This window comes from Lytechinus variegatus, chromosome 9 (assembly GCF_018143015.1).
Source record: "Lytechinus variegatus isolate NC3 chromosome 9, Lvar_3.0, whole genome shotgun sequence".
NCBI lineage: Eukaryota > Metazoa > Echinodermata > Echinoidea > Temnopleuroida > Toxopneustidae > Lytechinus > Lytechinus variegatus.
In genome coordinates this window covers 32939259-32957009 of record NC_054748.1, presented here as the reverse complement: position 1 = coordinate 32957009, position 17751 = coordinate 32939259, and the positions used below count along the sequence as shown (strand labels likewise).

Here is a 17751-nt window from a genome sequence, read left to right as displayed (position 1 = left end):
AAAAAAATAAAAAACAAACTAGAAATATCTATGAATGTAAAATGCCTAAAAATAGCAAGCATCTTTAGAAATGAATCCTTAAAATGAGTAAAGTAAAAAAAAATACTCAGGTCTTAATTTCACAATCCCATTAAGTCAAAATGGCACATCTAAAAAAAGCCAGTTTGAAAATCAACATTTTTTTAATAAGTCAAGTCATTTGATTTGGCAGATTTATCCAAGATTGATAGGGTCATACCATAACAGACAGGAACAGGTGCAGAAAGGGTCCCGTTATCACACATGAGCTCTGTTACAATACCCATACCGGTAGAGTAACCAATGTTACAGGCTATAACGATACTCCCATCATGGTCCAAGGAATCAGATGTTGTTTGATTTGAGAAAGGAATTGCATCTACGTCACAGTTTTCTATAAGAGGGGAAAAAGGATACCTCGGGAACAATATTACCAGCAAACATAACATACTTATCATTTAGTAAATTAGAGCCCCCCCAAAAAAACTTACCCTTGGAATATTTGTAAAGAACAAAAATTAAAAACAAACTAGAAATATCTATGAATGTAAAATGCCTAAAAATAGCAAGCATCTTTAGAAATGAATCCTTAAAATGAGTAAAGTAAGAAAATACTTTCTTCTTAATATCACAACCGCATTAACTCAAAATGGCACATCTAAAAAAAGCCAGTTTGAAAATCAAAATTTTTTGAATAAATCAATTCTTTTGATTTGGCAGATTTATCCAAGATTCATAGGATCTTACCATAACATATTGGAACAGGTGCAGAAAGGGTCCCGTTATCACACATGAGCTCTGTGAGAAAACCCATACCGTTAGAGTAGCCAATGTTACAGGCTATAACGATACTTGCATCATGGTCCAAAGAATCAGCCGTTGTTTGATTTGAGAAAGGAATTGCATCTACGTCACAGTTTTCTTTTAGAGGGGAAAAAAGGACACCTCCGTAGCAATATTATCAACAAAAATAACATACCTACTATTTAATCAAGTGGACCCCCCAAAAAAAATTGCCCTTGGAATATTTGTAAATAAAAAAACTTAAACATACTAGAAATATTTATAAGAGTAAAATGCCTAAAAATAGCAAGCATTTTTTAGAAATTTATCCTTACAATGAGTAAAGTAAAAACAATACTCAGTTCTTAATATCACAACCCCATTAACTCAAATTGGCACATCTAAAAAAAGCCAGTTTGAAAATCAAAATTTTTTAAATAAATCAATTCTTTTGAATTGGCAGATTATCCAAGATTGATAGGATCTTACCATAACATATTGGAACAGGTGCAGAAAGGGTCCCGTTATCACACATGAGCTCTGTTACAATACCAATACCGGTAGAGTAGCCAATGTTACAGGCTATAACGATACTTGCATCATGGTCCAAAGAATCATATGTTGTTTGATTTGAGAAAGGAATTGCATCTACGTCACAGTTTTCTATAAGAGGGGAAAAAATGATACTTCGGTAACAATATCACCAACAAAAATATAACATACTCATTATTCAATCAAGTGGAGCCCTCCAAAAACCTTGCCCTTGGAATATTTGTAAATAAAAAAACTTAAACATACTAGAAATATTTATATGATTAAAATGCCTAAAAATAGCAAGCATCTTTTAGATATTTATCCTTACAATGAGTAAAGTAAAAAAAATACTCAGTTCTTAATTTCACAACCCCATTAAGTCAAAATGGCAATTTAAAAACAAGCCAGTTTGAAAATCTAGATTGTCTGAACAAATCAATTATTTGACTTGGCAGCTTTATTCATGATTGAAAGAATTTACCATAACAGACAGGAACAGGTGCAGAAAGGTTCCCGTTATCACACATGAGCTCTGTTACAATGCCGGTACCGGTAGAGTAGCCAATGTTACAGGCTATAACGATACTTGCATCATGGTCCAAAGAATCAGCCGTTGTTTGATTTGAGAAAGGAATTGCATCTACGTCACAGTTTTCTATAACAGGGGAAAAAGGATACCTCGGGAACAATATTACCAGCAAACATAACATACTTATTATTTAATCAATTAGAGCCCCCCCAAAAAACTTGCCCTTGGAATATTTGTAAAGAAAAAAAATTAAAAACAAACTAGAAATATTTATGACAGAAGAATGTCAAAAAATAGCAAACATCTTTTACAAATTAATTCTTAAAATGAGTAAAGTTAAATAATACTCAGTTCTTAAATTCAAACCTCAGTGAGTCAAAATGGCACATTAAAAAAGCCAGTTTAAAAATCTTGATTGTCTGAATAAATCAATTCTTTTGAATTGGCAGATTTATCCAAGATTGATATGATCTTACCATAACAGATTGGAACAGGTGCAGAAAGGGTCCCGTTATCACACATGAGCTCCATTACAATACCCATACCGGTAGAGTAGCCAATGTTACAGGCTATAACGATACTTGCATCATGGTCCAAAGAATCAGCCGTTGTTTGATTTGAGAAAGGAATTGCATCTACGTCACAGTTTTCTATAAGAGGGGAAAAAAGGATACCTCCGTAACAATATTATCAACAAAAATAACATACCTATTATTCAATCAAGTGGAGCCCTCCAAAAAACTTGCCCTTGGAATATTTGTAAATAAAAAAACTTAAACATACTAGAAATATTTATATGATTAAAATGCCTAAAAATAGCAAGCATCTTTTAGATATTTATCCTTACAATGAGTAAATTAAAAAAAAATACTCAGTTCTTAATTTCACAACCCCATTAAGTCAAAATGGCAAATTAAAAACAAGCCAGTTTGAAAATCTAGATTGTCTGAATAAATCAATTCTTTGATTTGGCAGATTTATCCAAGATTCATAGGATCTTACCATAACATATTGGAACAGGTGCAGAAAGGGTCCCGTTATCACACATGAGCTCTGTTACAATACCCATACCGGTAGAGTAGCCAACGTTACAGGCTATAAAGATACTTGCATCATGGTCCAAAGAATCAGATGTTGTTTGATTTGAGAAAGGAATTGCATCTACGTCACAGTTTTCTATAAGAGGGGAAAAAAGGATACCTCGGTAACAATATTACCAACAAAAATAACATACTTATTATTTAATCAGTTAGAGCCCCCCAAAAAAAAATTGCCCTTGGAATACTTGTAAAGAAAAAAAATTAAAAACAAACTAGAAATATCTATGACAGCAAAATGCCTAGAAATAGCAAGCATCTTTTACAAATTAATTCTTAAAATGAGTAAAGTTAAATAATACTCAGTTCTTAATTTCACAACCCCATTAAGTCAAAATGGCAATTTAAAAACAAGCCAGTTTGAAAATCTACATTGTCTGAATAAATCAATTCTTTGATTTGGCAGATTTATCCAAGATTCATAGGATCTTACCATAACAGATTGGAACAGGTGCAGAAAGGGTCCCGTTATCACACATGAGCTCTGTTACAATACCCATACCGGTAGAGTAGCCAATGTTACAGGCTATAACGATACTTGCATCATGGTCCAAAGAATCAGCCGTTGTTTGATTTGAGAAAGGAATTGCATCTACGTCACAGTTTTCTATAAGAGGGAAAAAAATGATACTTCGGTAACAATATCACCAACAAAAATAGAACATACTCATTATTCAATCAAGTGGAGCCCTCCAAAAACCTTGCCCTTGGAATATTTGTAAATAAAAAAACTTAAACATACTAGAAATATTTATATGATTAAAATGCCTAAAAATAGCAAGCATCTTTTAGATATTTATCCTTACAATGAGTAAAGTAAAAAAAATACTCAGTTCTTAATTTCACAACCCCATTAAGTCAAAATGGCAATTTAAAAACAAGCCAGTTTGAAAATCTAGATTGTCTGAACAAATCAATTATTTGACTTGGCAGCTTTATTCATGATTGAAAGAATTTACCATAACAGACAGGAACAGGTGCAGAAAGGTTCCCGTTATCACACATGAGCTCTGTTACAATGCCGGTACCGGTAGAGTAGCCAATGTTACAGGCTATAACGATACTTGCATCATGGTCCAAAGAATCAGATGTTGTTTGATTTGAGAAAGGAATTGCATCTACGTCACAGTTTTCTATAAGAGGGGAAAAAAGGATACCTCGGGAACAATATTACCAGCAAACATAACATACTTATTATTTAGTCAATTAGAGCCCCCCCAAAAAACTTGCCCTTGGAATATTTGTAAAGAAAAAAAATTAAAAACAAACTAGAAATATCTATGACAGCAAAATGCCTAAAAATAGCAAGCATATTTTACAAATTAATTCTTAAAATGAGTAAAGTTAAATAATACTCAGTTCTTAATTTCAAACCCCAGTGAGTCAAAATGGCACATTAAAAAAAGCCAGTTTGAAAATCTTGATTGTCTGAATAAATCAATTCTTTTGAATTGGCAGATTTATCCAAGATTGATATGATCTTACCATAACAGATTGGAACAGGTGCAGAAAGGGTCCCGTTATCACACATGAGCTCTGTTACAATACCCATACCGGTAGAGTAGCCAATGTTACAGGCTATAACGATACTTGCATCATGGTCCAAAGAATCAGCCGTTGTTTGATTTGAGAAAGGAATTGCATCTACGTCACAGTTTTCTATAAGAGGGGAAAAAAGGATACCTCCGTAACAATATTATCAACAAAAGTAACATACCTATTATTCAATCAAGTGGAGCCCTCCAAAAAACTTGCCCTTGGAATATTTGTAAATAAAAAAACTTAAACATACTAGAAATATTTATATGATTAAAATGCCTAAAAATAGCAAGCATCTTTTAGATATTTATCCTTACAATGAGTAAAGTAAAAAAAATACTCAGTTCTTAATTTCACAACCCCATTAAGTCAAAATGGCAATTTAAAAACAAGCCAGTTTGAAAATCTAGATTGTCTGAATAAATCAATTCTTTGATTTGGCAGATTTATCCAAGATTCATAGGATCTTACCATAACATATTGGAACAGGTGCAGAAAGGGTCCCGTTATCACACATGAGCTCTGTTACAATACCCATACCGGTAGAGTAGCCAACGTTACAGGCTATAAAGATACTTGCATCATGGTCCAAAGAATCAGATGTTGTTTGATTTGAGAAAGGAATTGCATCTACGTCACAGTTTTCTATAAGAGGGGAAAAAAGGATACCTCGGTAACAATATTACCAACAAAAATAACATACTTATTATTTAATCAGTTAGAGCCCCCCCCAAAAAAAATTGCCCTTGGAATACTTGTAAAGAGAAAAAATTAAAAACAAACTAGAAATATCTATGACAGCAAAATGCCTAAAAATAGCAAGCATCTTTTACAAATTAATTCTTAAAATGAGTAAAGTTAAATAATACTCAGTTCTTAATTTCACAACCCCATTAAGTCAAAATGGCAATTTAAAAACAAGCCAGTTTGAAAATCTACATTGTCTGAATAAATCAATTCTTTGATTTGGCAGATTTATCCAAGATTCATAGGATCTTACCATAACATATTGGAACAGGTGCAGAAAGGGTCCCGTTATCACACATGAGCTCTGTTACAATACCCATACCGGTAGAGTAGCCAACGTTACAGGCTATAAAGATACTTGCATCATGGTCCAAAGAATCAGATGTTGTTTGATTTGAGAAAGGAATTGCATCTACGTCACAGTTTTCTATAAGAGGGGAAAAAAGGATACCTCGGTAACAATATTACCAACAAAAATAACATACTTATTATTTAATCAGTTAGAGCCCCCCAAAAAAAAATTGCCCTTGGAATACTTGTAAAGAGAAAAAATTAAAAACAAACTAGAAATATCTATGACAGCAAAATGCCTAAAAATAGCAAGCATATTTTACAAATTAATTCTTAAAATGAGTAAAGTTAAATAATACTCAGTTCTTAATTTCAAACCCCAGTGAGTCAAAATGGCACATTAAAAAAAGCCAGTTTGAAAATCTTGATTGTCTGAATAAATCAATTCTTTTGAATTGGCAGATTTATCCAAGATTGATATGATCTTACCATAACAGATTGGAACAGGTGCAGAAAGGGTCCCGTTATCACACATGAGCTCCGTTACAATACCCATACCGGTAGAGTAGCCAATGTTACAGGCTATAACGATACTTGCATCATGGTCCAAAGAATCAGATGTTGTTTGATTTGAGAAAGGAATTGCATCTACGTCACAGTTTCCTATAAGAGGGGAAAAAATGATACTTCGGTAACAATATTACCAACAAAAATATAACATACTTATTATTTAACCAATTAGAGCCTCCCCAAAAAACTTGCCTTTGTAATATTTGTAAATAATTTTTTTTAACATACTAGAAATATTTATGACAGTAGAATGCCAAAAAATAGCAAGCATCTTTTACAAATTAATTCTTAAAATGAGTAAAGTAAAATAATACTCAGTTCTTAATTTCAAAACTCCCGTAAGTCAAAATGGCACATTAAAAAAAGCCAGTTTGAAAATCTAAATTGTCTGAATTGTTACAGAGTAGAAGAATTGTAAAAGCAATTACATTAATCCATTACTTATTTCCTCTTTAAGGATTGCCAAAAATGATAAAGAACAATCCAGAATGTCTTTGTAAAAGTTTTTTTGTTATGCAGGCCTTGCCTTTTTAAAGGCCAAGGAATTTTATTGTTGAATAGGGAAAAGCCAAACAATAGAATTGTATTGGTAGTGGAAATAAATAGGCTTAGGTATTTTGTTGACACATCTTTATTTCACTGAGGTCATTCAAGAGTCTTCCAGAATGTGATTACTCCAGAAAGAAGGAGAATGTTCTTTTAAAAGACAATACCAGAAGCTTCCATAATAGTGAATACTATATAGAAGCCTCTAGAAGATCTAGAATAGTTGTAATTAGTATATAAAGCTGGCAGATTCTTCAAGGATCATCACATCACATCATATGAGATCACTTCACCAGATCAGATCAGCGCTGAGAGTTTCACGCCAGACTTTACTTCACATCATATTTGATTACTACCTGGAATATTTACCCGTCATCAATGAACTGTTTGCAATTATTTTGAGAGAGGAATTCTCAGTTCTCATCAAGATTATCAACCTGTTTTATTGAACACTCTTCAACCCATGGATTGCTGAAATTAACTGTTAATCATCATCAACATCGTCTTCACGGACACTTCAACTCATCACAGTGACTCTTATTATTCATCGAACTTCAACATCAGTTTCATCATCGCCATCATTAATAAGGAATCCTCCCAGCCTACCTGGAATATATATTGGACTATCATAACTGTGAAATATAACCCTGGATTGTACATCAGACACTTCAAGAGATTGATGTAAGATTATTTTGTTTTATTTTAAGTACATGATCAATTTCCTGTAATAAAATACAGGGAAATTAAATTTCAAATCTTCTTTGTTATTTGTTGCAGTATCGTAACAGAATAAATCAATTCTTTTGAATTGGCAGATTTATCCTAGATTGATAGGATCTTACCATAACAGATTGGAACAGGTGCAGAAAGGGTCCCGTTATCACACATGAGCTCTGTTACAATACCCATACCGGTAGAGTAGCCAATTGTACAGGCTATAACGATACTTGCATCATGGTCCAAAGAATCAGATGTTGTTTGATTTGAGAAAGGAATTGCATCTATGTCACAGTTTTCTATAAGAGGGGAAAAAATGATACCTCGGTAAGAATATTACCAACAAAAATAACATACTCATTATTTCACCAATTAGAGCCTCCCAAAAAACTTGCCTTTGTAATATTTGTAAAGAAAAAAATTGTAACATACTAGAAATATTTATGACAGTAGAATGCCAAAAAATAGCAAGCATCTTTTACAAACTAATTGTTAAAATGAGTAAAGTAAAATAATACTCAGTTCTTAATTTCAAAACATGACGAAAAACTTCCATTTGAGAACACTATACCCCAGTTCCCCTTCTCATCAATTCTCTTCTCCAAGTACAACAAACCGTAACTGCCTCAAGCAAGCAATTTAAGTATCAAAACACCTGTTTCTTGAAGTTGGTCCGAAGATAACACAACAGCCCGGCATATACAGTCACAGCAGGAGGTCACACACGATGGGATGCATGCGCAGTGCTGAGTGCGGTCCCTGTAAGCATGCCGTCATTTTTATTTGCTTACTTTCCTTATTTTGAGGTCAATTTTCTTCGTTCGAAATTGAAAATGGACTAACATTGGATTACTGAATACAATATGCCTTTGAAAACGTGATTGAATATGGAATACAAAAAATTCATTCCGAAGGTCCTACTACAGGCATAAAAGTCTTACGTAATAGCAGAGCTGTTGTTTATCTTTTTGTCCTTCGCTCAACGCCCATATACTGGCCTGTGGGGGTGAAATTGAGACAGCAGGGATTACCCCTGGATTACTTGGCCAAGCGCGGTTGATAAGGGCTTGGAAATGGGAAATAGGGTATAACACCGCAGTTTGCAATCTGAACTGCGGTCTTTCTCCAAAGGGGGGTTTGACGTAATGTGACCCAAGTAAGTCAAAATGGCACATTAAAAAAGCCAGTTTGAAAATCTAGATTGTCTGAATAAATCAATTCTTTTAAATTGGCAGATTTATCCAAGATTGATAGCATCTTACCATAACAGATTGGAACAGGTGCAGAAAGGGTCCCGTTATCACACATGAGCTCTGTTACAATACCCATACCGGTAGAGTAGCCAATGTTACAGGCTATAAAGATACTCGCATCATGGTCCAACAAATCAGTCACTGTTTGATTTGAGAAAGGAATTGCATCTATTTCACAGTTTTCTGTAAGAGGGAAAAAGGGGATACCTGAGTAACATATTAAAAACAATGAGAACAAACTTAAATCTTATCTAATTCAATTCAATTCAATTCTTTATTCCATTTCCATTAACCCTAATTCTCCCGGGGGGGGGGGGGCATAATGGCCCCCTCCTCAACAATTTTCGCGATATATCTGCTGCGCGAATTTTTTCACCTCGCAGCTCACTGACTTTTTACATTCAAGTCTGGCGCAAATTTTGAGACCAAAGTTGTGACGCCCGGGTACGCGGTTACGACATTACGCAACATTATGCAAGTGCTTGTCAGACCCAAAATTACTCATAAACGTGATTTCATGTACAAATTCAATGCAAATTGCATATTTAGCCAAAATTCATAAATGTATCATTATTTCTACTGTTACTGATTAAACTTAATTAATTTTGCCTTGTTTATGATCAGAATTATGTCTGGAACAATTTCCATTGAAAAAACAATAAAAAACAAAGAAATACATAAGAAATTCATAAAACAATAAAATACATCAGAAATTTATTTCCAAACCAATTTTTTTTTGAATTACGATTGTTAAGAATGCTACAAAGAAAATTTTTACCAAAAATTAGCATTCTAGGAGCTTTATTTAGTGAATTAGAGCAAAAAGTATGATTTATGCATAAATTAGCATAATTAATTCATATAAAATAAAATCTCATTATTTTGGAAAATTTTACCATACAACCTTGTAGATTACATCGCACACTACCAGCGTGCAAATTTTTGCGTCGCTCGCGCGATCGGCGGCCGAGATCTTAAGGGGGGGGGCCATTATGCCCCCCATTATGAAAGATTTCTGCCTAAATGAGACAGAAAATCGTGTACAACTCTTGAACGCACACACAGGTCACGGAATGACCTGAGTGCAAACAGCTGACTGTGTTACAACGTAGGGGTGATACATTTTCGCAATAGGTGTGATCAAACTCACTGGAGGGACTTTAATTCACTTATAACAAAGAAATGTGTACTACAGTACTCCTGTTGAATGCTCTGATGAAAATTATATGAGTTTCACATTCATTTGAACGGGTGGACAAGATTATTGTATATATCGAGTGCATTATCCATAAATCATACTACCATTGCGACCCCTGCCCGGCCGATGGTTCAGGCATGACGATCCTGAGTGACGTCACCGATTGAGACCTCAAATGCCAGGACAGCCTATTCGACAACTAACTTCATCTAGTAAAAACACGTATTGAAGATATCCAATGGGAAAATGGCTTTCATTTTCATGAAATATACATTCCGTTCCTCAATAAATCCTTAACCCCGTCGTTAACTGCCCATTCATTCTCGAGCAATGGGGGAATGAATACAGAGTGTCTCAAAGTTTGTGTGAAAAAAGGTGCATTTTCCATAGAACTTCTGCCAAAAAGCAATGCGTAAGGGAAAGATTAGCCCCAAAACACGAATGGATGAGTTAATCAAATGGAATGAATCATGAAAATCAGTGAAATATAGTTTCTCCTGTACTCATTAATGAATACCCCGACTTGATACGATTAATTTTTCCCCCTCTCCATCAACGTTTAAGAAAAAGGTGCATATTTTCATAAAAATATAATGTGTTATATCGACGGACGTCCGTGCGTACGAGCAGGAGGAAGCCAAATGTCTCGTATTTTTCATAATGCCCCCCCGGGAATGACAAGAATCAAAATACCCCGGGAGATTTAGGGTTAAAAAACATAATATAAAGTAATACAAATCAAGTACAATTTTACATACGAGCATTACTTCGTAAAACAAAAGCAGTATAATATTGAGCATAAATTGAAATGAGGAGGGTCCACTAAAAAGCAAAGCTTGTAAAGTGTGGATCCCCCTTGGAAATGAAGAAAATATAATCGACTTCATATATTACATTTATGTGTATATATACAGGAAACAAAAAAGAGAAGGAACAATTAGGCCCCCAAAATGTTTTGCAATTGAATTTTGTTCAAAGAAATATTTGTCAAAAATACAAGATAGGTATATATCAGGATGAAATGACCCAAAAAGAGGGCAGGTTTCTTCTAGGATTCAATCATTGAAGTATATGAATATACAAATGGTCAGCTCTTAGGCACATAATACGATCACATCCCCATAAAGACAAAATGGCACATTATAAAAAGAAGGTTTGCAAATCTACATGTACATTCTCCGAAAAACCAATACTCTTAATATGGCAGCTTTATTCATCATTAAAAGGATCTTACCATAACAGACAGGAGGAGGTGCAGAAAGGGTCCCGTTATTACAAATGAGCTCTGTTACAATACCCATACCGGTAGAGTAGCCAATGTTACAGGCTATAACGATACTTGCATCATGGTCCAAAGAATCAGCAATTGTTTGATTTGAGAAAGGAATTGCATCTATTTCACAGTTTTCTGTAAGAGGGGAAAAAAGGGATACCTCAGTAAGAATATCAACAATGATAAGAAACTTAATTCTTATTTCAATAAGGGCCAAAAAAACTTGCTTTTCACATATTTAAAAAAAACATACAAGAAATATTCATGAGAATAGAATGCCTAAAGCCAAATGCTTAAAGTATGTGAAAAAATCAGTTCTTAAGTTAGCTAAAACAATCATAACCCCATTAACACACAAAAAAAAACACATTCACATTAGCAAAATATTTGGCAAATCTCCTGACATGACCTTATGGTGAAATAACAACAAAGAACCCAGTAGTCAATGAATTGAAGGCTAGTCTCACTTAATTAAAAAGAAATCTGCGAAACATTGCAATGTCTAGGTTTGGATCAGAACGAAGAGCACATGTGCAAGAGTGACTTAATTCAAATTCATCATATTCCTCCCTCAAAAAGGAGCAGTAGTAGTAGTTGTAGAGGTAACAGTATATGTAGTTGTAGGAGTAGTGGTAAACTGTAGTGGTAGTAATACTAGCAGGAGCAGTAGACAGACAGGTAGATAGATATAGATAAATCGTTTGATGATGAAAGTTAGACCATTATTGCGGCTAAGGCCGAATTCCTATCTCTTTACAAGGTAATAATGGTACGAAAGTCGCTCGAACAATATATACATGGATTGAGTAGAAGAAATAACCAGTTGTCTCACGATGTATCAAACGTAGTAGGAGAGCGACGTTTTGTCTGCAAGCTGCTAGACTTGGTCAGGAATTGAGCAAAGACGCTGCTGCGCAGGGGTTATACAGCGTCCGGAGCTATTGCCTGGCTCTGTGAGCTGTGAGACCTTTCGTTTTCTGTGACGTGCCATGTGGACGTACGAGATTAAGGAATTTTAGGAGCACTGCGCATGTGCGAAGTAATCTGTGACGAGCCTTCTCGTCCACTGACCAAATCTGTGACTCGTATTTGAGGGTTTTGACGTTCGGTGTCATAGTGCTCGAACGAGCGCTAGTTCGTACATGATGACGTCATCCCACCTTGGCAAAAATGAATGAAGCCGCATCAACACTCGAGTTTCGTTGATTCAGCAGGGCTGGTAAACTGCAAATTACTGCTTGTTACCAGCTTTTCCATTACATTTAGCGTGTCCTGTTTTCAGACACTACATATATCCGATAGGTAATTGATGTTTTATTTCCAAACAACCGTGTTTTTCGGCTTTTTGCGCAAGAGTGCAAATGTTGCACCCACAGTCGCCCCACTGGTTCGTAGCGTGATGCTACGCCTGATTCTCCGGCCAAGCATCAGCCCACGGCCTGCTCGCTATCACGCTGGTATATGCTGTGGCGTGGTACGGGTACGTCGACTTAAATCGAAACTGTTTTCATCAATGTACGAACGTGATACTGAACGAGCGGTGTCACCACTTCCGGTGAACTAGGAATACGTTGCAGTCGCAGACAATCGAAATCTCTCTGTTGGTGCGCCTAAGCCGAACATCCCGGCGATGTTCCTTTATGCGTCCCCCCCAAGGTCTACCAGTCTCACCGATGTTGACTTTGTCGCAAGTTGAGCATGGGGGTCTTATAAACAACGCCATTGCATCAGTCGGGGATCGGGCGGTCTTTCGGACGGACCAGCTGTCTGAGGATGCTGTCGGACTTGAATATAACTCGGATGCCATAAGCAATGTACTGATCGGTGTGCGTGGGCTTCCTGTATACAGTGGTGTACAATCGGCCGCTGGTGTCACGGTGCACCATAGTGTCGAGAAAGGCAATGCGCTCGTTGCAGCAGCAGCATCTTTGCTCATTGCCTGATAAAGTCTAGCAGCATGCAGACGAAACTTCGCTTTCCTACTACGTTTGATACATCATGAGACAACTGGTTATTTCTTTTACTCAATCCTTCACCATGATGAACCTCTTCCACATCAACATATATATGTACAGATAAAGGGATGAAGGAGAAAAGGAGAAACATTAACTCACCTGTGGTTGTAACTGGTGTAGTTTTTTCTGTTGTTGTGTCAGGTGATGTGGTTTCTTCAGTCGTTGGATCAGTTGGTGTAGTTTCTACTGTTGTTGTATAAAATGGTAATCAGTGAAATATACATATTAATGACAATTAAGTCATAAATTTTCATCATTATTATTATTATCTGATATGTAATCTAATGCCCAGTTGAATATAATAATCAGGAAAGAAAATAATATTCTTTTAGAGAGCAAACACCCCTAAAATAACCACCAACCCAACCCATAGCATATAGAAATGTACAATTATTACTGTTAATATTAGAAGTGGTCAGTGTCATGGGTCTTGGATGCAATTCTCGGGTCAAGTGTGGTTGAGGCCGGGTCTAGGCCAGGAGAATTCTAGGGTATATGTAAATCTGGAGTGCAAATGCTGAATGTTGACAGCTTCTCTAAAAATGCTTAAAGTATGTGAATAAAGAAATGATCAGTTCTTAAGTTAGCTAAAACAATCACAACCCCATAAACACAAAAAAGCCACATTCACAAAAGCAAAATATTTTGCAAATCTCCTGACATGACCTCATGGTAAAATAACGACAAAGAACCCGGTAGTCAATGAATTGAAGGCTAGTCTAACTTAAATAAAGGAAACCTGCGAAATATTGCAATGTCTGGGTTTGGATCAGAGCGAAGAGCGCAAGCGCAAGAGTGATTTAATTCAAATACATCATATTCCTCCCTCAAAAAAGGAGCAGTAGTAGTAGTTGTAGAGGTAATAGTACATGTAGATGTAGGAGTACACTGTAGTGGTAGTAATACTAGCAGTAGCAGTAGACAGATAGGTAGATAGATATATAGATATAGATAAATCGTTTGATGATGAAAGTTAGACCATTATTGCGGCTAAGGCGGAATTGCTAACTCTTTACAAGGTAATAATGGCACAAAAGTCACTCGAACAACATATACATGGATTGAGTAGAAGAAATAACCAGCTGTCTCACGATGTATCAAACGTACTAGGAGAGCGACGTTTCGTCTGCAAGCTGCTAGACTTCGTCAGGCAATGAGCAATGACTCTGCTGCGCAGCTAGGGTTATACAGCGTCCGGAGCTATTGTCTGGCTCCGCTCGGGTGTGAGCTGCGCTGTGATTGGCCGAAGATGCTGGCCAAAGAGGGTCCGCGCTGGTGCTTAGTGCCTGCTGGAGGGTGCACAGCGCGCTGTGACTGGTCGATGCAGCCGGCCAATCAGCGTCCGCGCTGGTGTCAGGCACCTGACGGTGCGGGAGCCGCGCGCTGTGAACGGTGGATGCAGTATGCCGTCGGATGGTAGGTAACCATTCATCAAGGATCTCGATACCGTTGTCCCATTTGATATTGCTCAGGTGCAAACGGATCTGAATCGCTTCCTTAATCCGCCGCGTATACCAATGCTTATCATTAGCGATGCAGCTTACCTCATCCCAGTTAGGCGGATGATCGGAGGCCCAAGCATGTTCTGCAAGAGCAGAGCTATCGGTGCGCCTAAGCCAAACATCCCGGCGATGTTCCTTTATGCGCCCCCCAAGGTCTACCAGTCTCACCGACGTAGACTTTGTCGCAAGTTGAGCATGGGGTCTTATAAACAACCCCATCGCATCTGTCGGGGATCGGGCGGTCTTTCGGACGGACCAGCTGGCTACAGATGCTGTCGGTCGGACTTGAATATAACTCGGATGCCATAAGCAATGTACTGATCGGTGTGCGTGGGCTTCCTGTATACAGTGGTGTACAATCGGCCGCTGGTGTCATGGTGCACCATAGTATTGAGAAAGGCAATGCGCTCGTTGCAGCAGCAGCATCTTTGCTCATTGCCTGACGAAGTCTAGCAGCTTGCAGACGAAAGTTCGCTCACCTAATACGTTTGATACATCATGAGACAACTGGTTATTTCTTTTACTCAATCCTTCACCACGATGAACCTTTTCCACATATACATGTACAGATAAAGGGATGAAAGAGAAAAGGAGAAACATTAACTCACCTGTGGTTGTAACTGGTGTAGTTTCTTCTGTTGTTGTGTCAGGTGATGTGGTTTCTTCAGTCGTTGGATCAGTTGGTGTAGTTTCTACTGTTGTTGTATAAAATGATAATCAGTGAAATATACATATTAATGATAATTAAGTCATACATTTTCATCATTATTATTATTATCATTTGATATGTATTCTAATGCCCAGTTGAATATAATAATCAGGAAAGAAGTTAATATTCTTTTAGAGAGCAAACACACCTAAAATAATCACCAACGCAACCCATAGCATATAGAAATGTACAATTATTACTGTTAATATTAGAAATGGTCAGTGTCGTGGGTCTCGAGGCCGTAAAATCGTCCTCGGCCTCTCCTTGGACACAATCCTCGGGTCAAGGGTGGTTGAGGCCGGGTCTAGGCCAGGAGAATTCTAGGGTATGTAAATCTGGAGTGCAAATGCTGAATGTTGACAGTTTCTCTAAAAATGCTTAAAGTATGTGAATATTAAACAAATGATCAGTTCTTAAGTTAGCTAAAACAATCACAACTCCATGAACAAAAAAAAAGCCACATTCACAAAAGCAAAATATTTTGCAAATCTCCTGACATGACCTTATGGTTAAATAACAACAAAGAACCCGGTGGTCAATGAATTGAAGGCTAATCTAACTTAAAAGAAATCTGCGAAACATTGCAATGTCTGGGTTTGGATCAGAACGAAGGGCGCATGCGCAATAGTGATTTAATTCAAATTCATCATATTCCTCCCTCAAAAAAGGAGCAGTAGTAGTAGTAGTAGAGGTAATAGTACATGTAGTTGTAGGAGTAGTGGTACACTGTAGTGGTAGTACTAGCAGGAGCAGTAGACAGATAGGTAGATAGATATATAGATATAGATAAATCGTTTGATGATGAAAGTTAGACCATTATTGCGGCTAAGGCCGAATTGCTATCTCTTTACAAGGTAATAATGGTACAAAAGTCACTCGAACAACATACACATAGATTGAGTAGGAGAAATAACCAGCTGTCTCACGATGTATCAAACGTAGTAGGAGAGCGACGTTTCATCTGCAAGCTGCTAGACTTCGTCAGGGAATGAGCATTGACTCTGCTGCGCAGCTAGGGTTATACAGCATCAGGAGCTATTGTCTGGCTCCGCTTGGGTGTGAGCTGCGCTGTGATTGGCCGAAGATGCTGGCCAAAGAGGGTCCGCGCTGGTGCTTAGTGCCTGCTGGAGGGTGCACGGCCGCGTGCTGTGACTGGCCGATGCAGCCGGCCAATCAGTGTCCGCGCTGGTGTCAGGCACCAGACGGTGCGGGAGCCGCGCGCTGTGAACGGTGGATGCAGTATGCCGTCGGATGGTAGGTAACCATTCATCAAGGATCTCAATACCGCTGTCCCTGTTGATATTGCTCAGGTGCAAACTGATCTGAATCGCTTCCTTAATCTGCCGCGTTTACCAATGCTTATCATTAGCGATGCAGCTTACCTCATCCCAGTTAGGCGGATGAACAGACTGAGGCCCAAGCATGTTCTGCAACAGGAGAGCAATCAGTGCGCCTAAGCCAAACATCCCGGCGATCTTCCTTTATGCGTCCCCCCAAAGGTCTTCCAGTCTCACCGATGTAGACTTTGTCGCAAGTTGAGCATTGGGTCTTATAAACAACCCCATCGCATCTGTCGGGGATCGGGCGGTCTTTCGGACGGACCAGCTGGCGACAGATGCTGTCGGACTTGAATATAACTCGGATGCCATAAGCAATGTACTGATCGGTGTGCGTAGGCTTCCTGTATACAGTGGTGTACAATCGGTTGCTGGTGTCACGGTGCACCATAGTGTCGAGAAAGGCAATGCGCTCGTTGCAGCAGCAGCATCTTTGCTCATTGCCTGACGAAGTCTAGCAGCTTGCAGACGAAAGTTCGCTCTCCTACTACGTTTGATACATCATGAGACAACTGGTTATTTCTTTTACTCAATCCTTCACCACGATGAACCTCTTCCACATCAACATATACATGTACAGATAAAGGGATGAAAGAGAAAAGGAGAAACATTAACTCACCTGTGGTTGTAACTGGTGTAGTTTCTACTGTTGTTGTGTCAGGTGATGTGGTTTCTTCAGTCGTTGGATCAGTTGGTGTAGTTTCTACTGTTGTTGTATAAAATGGTAATCAGTGAAATATACATATTAATGATAATTAAGTCATACATTTTCATCATTATTATTATCATCTGAAATGTATTCTAATGCCCAGTTGAATATAATAATCAGGAAAGAAGTTCATATTCTTTTAGAGAGCAAACACACCTAAAATATAACCAACAACGCAACCCATAGCATAGAGAAATGTACAATTTGTACATCCCGTGGAGGTAGACCACAGCGGCAGAAGAAAATCCCAGCGAAGTACGATGATTTTGTTCTTACTTAGGATTCAGAAACACATATTGGTTCATGTGAGGATCGTCCGATGAAACAATCCTTTTGTCGCGACGCGAAAACAATCACTTGGATCAAATTGTGTCTTTGAACGCA

The 17751-nt window shown here is 37.5% G+C and overlaps 1 protein-coding gene and 1 long non-coding RNA gene across 3 annotated transcripts in view; both read right to left on the bottom strand.

Moving 5' to 3' along the window:
- Positions 1–3948, bottom strand: part of LOC121421785 — a 55702-nt gene extending 51754 nt beyond the window's left edge. Inside the window, exon 1 of the mRNA XM_041616583.1 lies at positions 3921–3948. The gene's annotated coding sequence lies outside the window, so the exon portion shown is untranslated. The remainder of the gene's footprint in view (positions 1–3920) is intronic.
- Positions 3949–11191: 7243 nt separating this feature from the next.
- On the bottom strand, positions 11192–17391 carry LOC121421782. 2 transcript variants are annotated; one of them, XR_005971044.1, is made up of 4 exons: positions 17278–17391; positions 15221–15307; positions 13210–13296; positions 11192–11230 (listed from the first exon to the last, which is right to left on the bottom strand). It is a non-coding gene; the product is annotated as an uncharacterized LOC121421782 (long non-coding RNA). The 2 variants fall into 2 exon arrangements; XR_005971043.1 differs by lacking the exon at positions 17278–17391 and having other exon boundaries at positions 15221–15312.
- Positions 17392–17751: the final 360 nt, after the last annotated feature.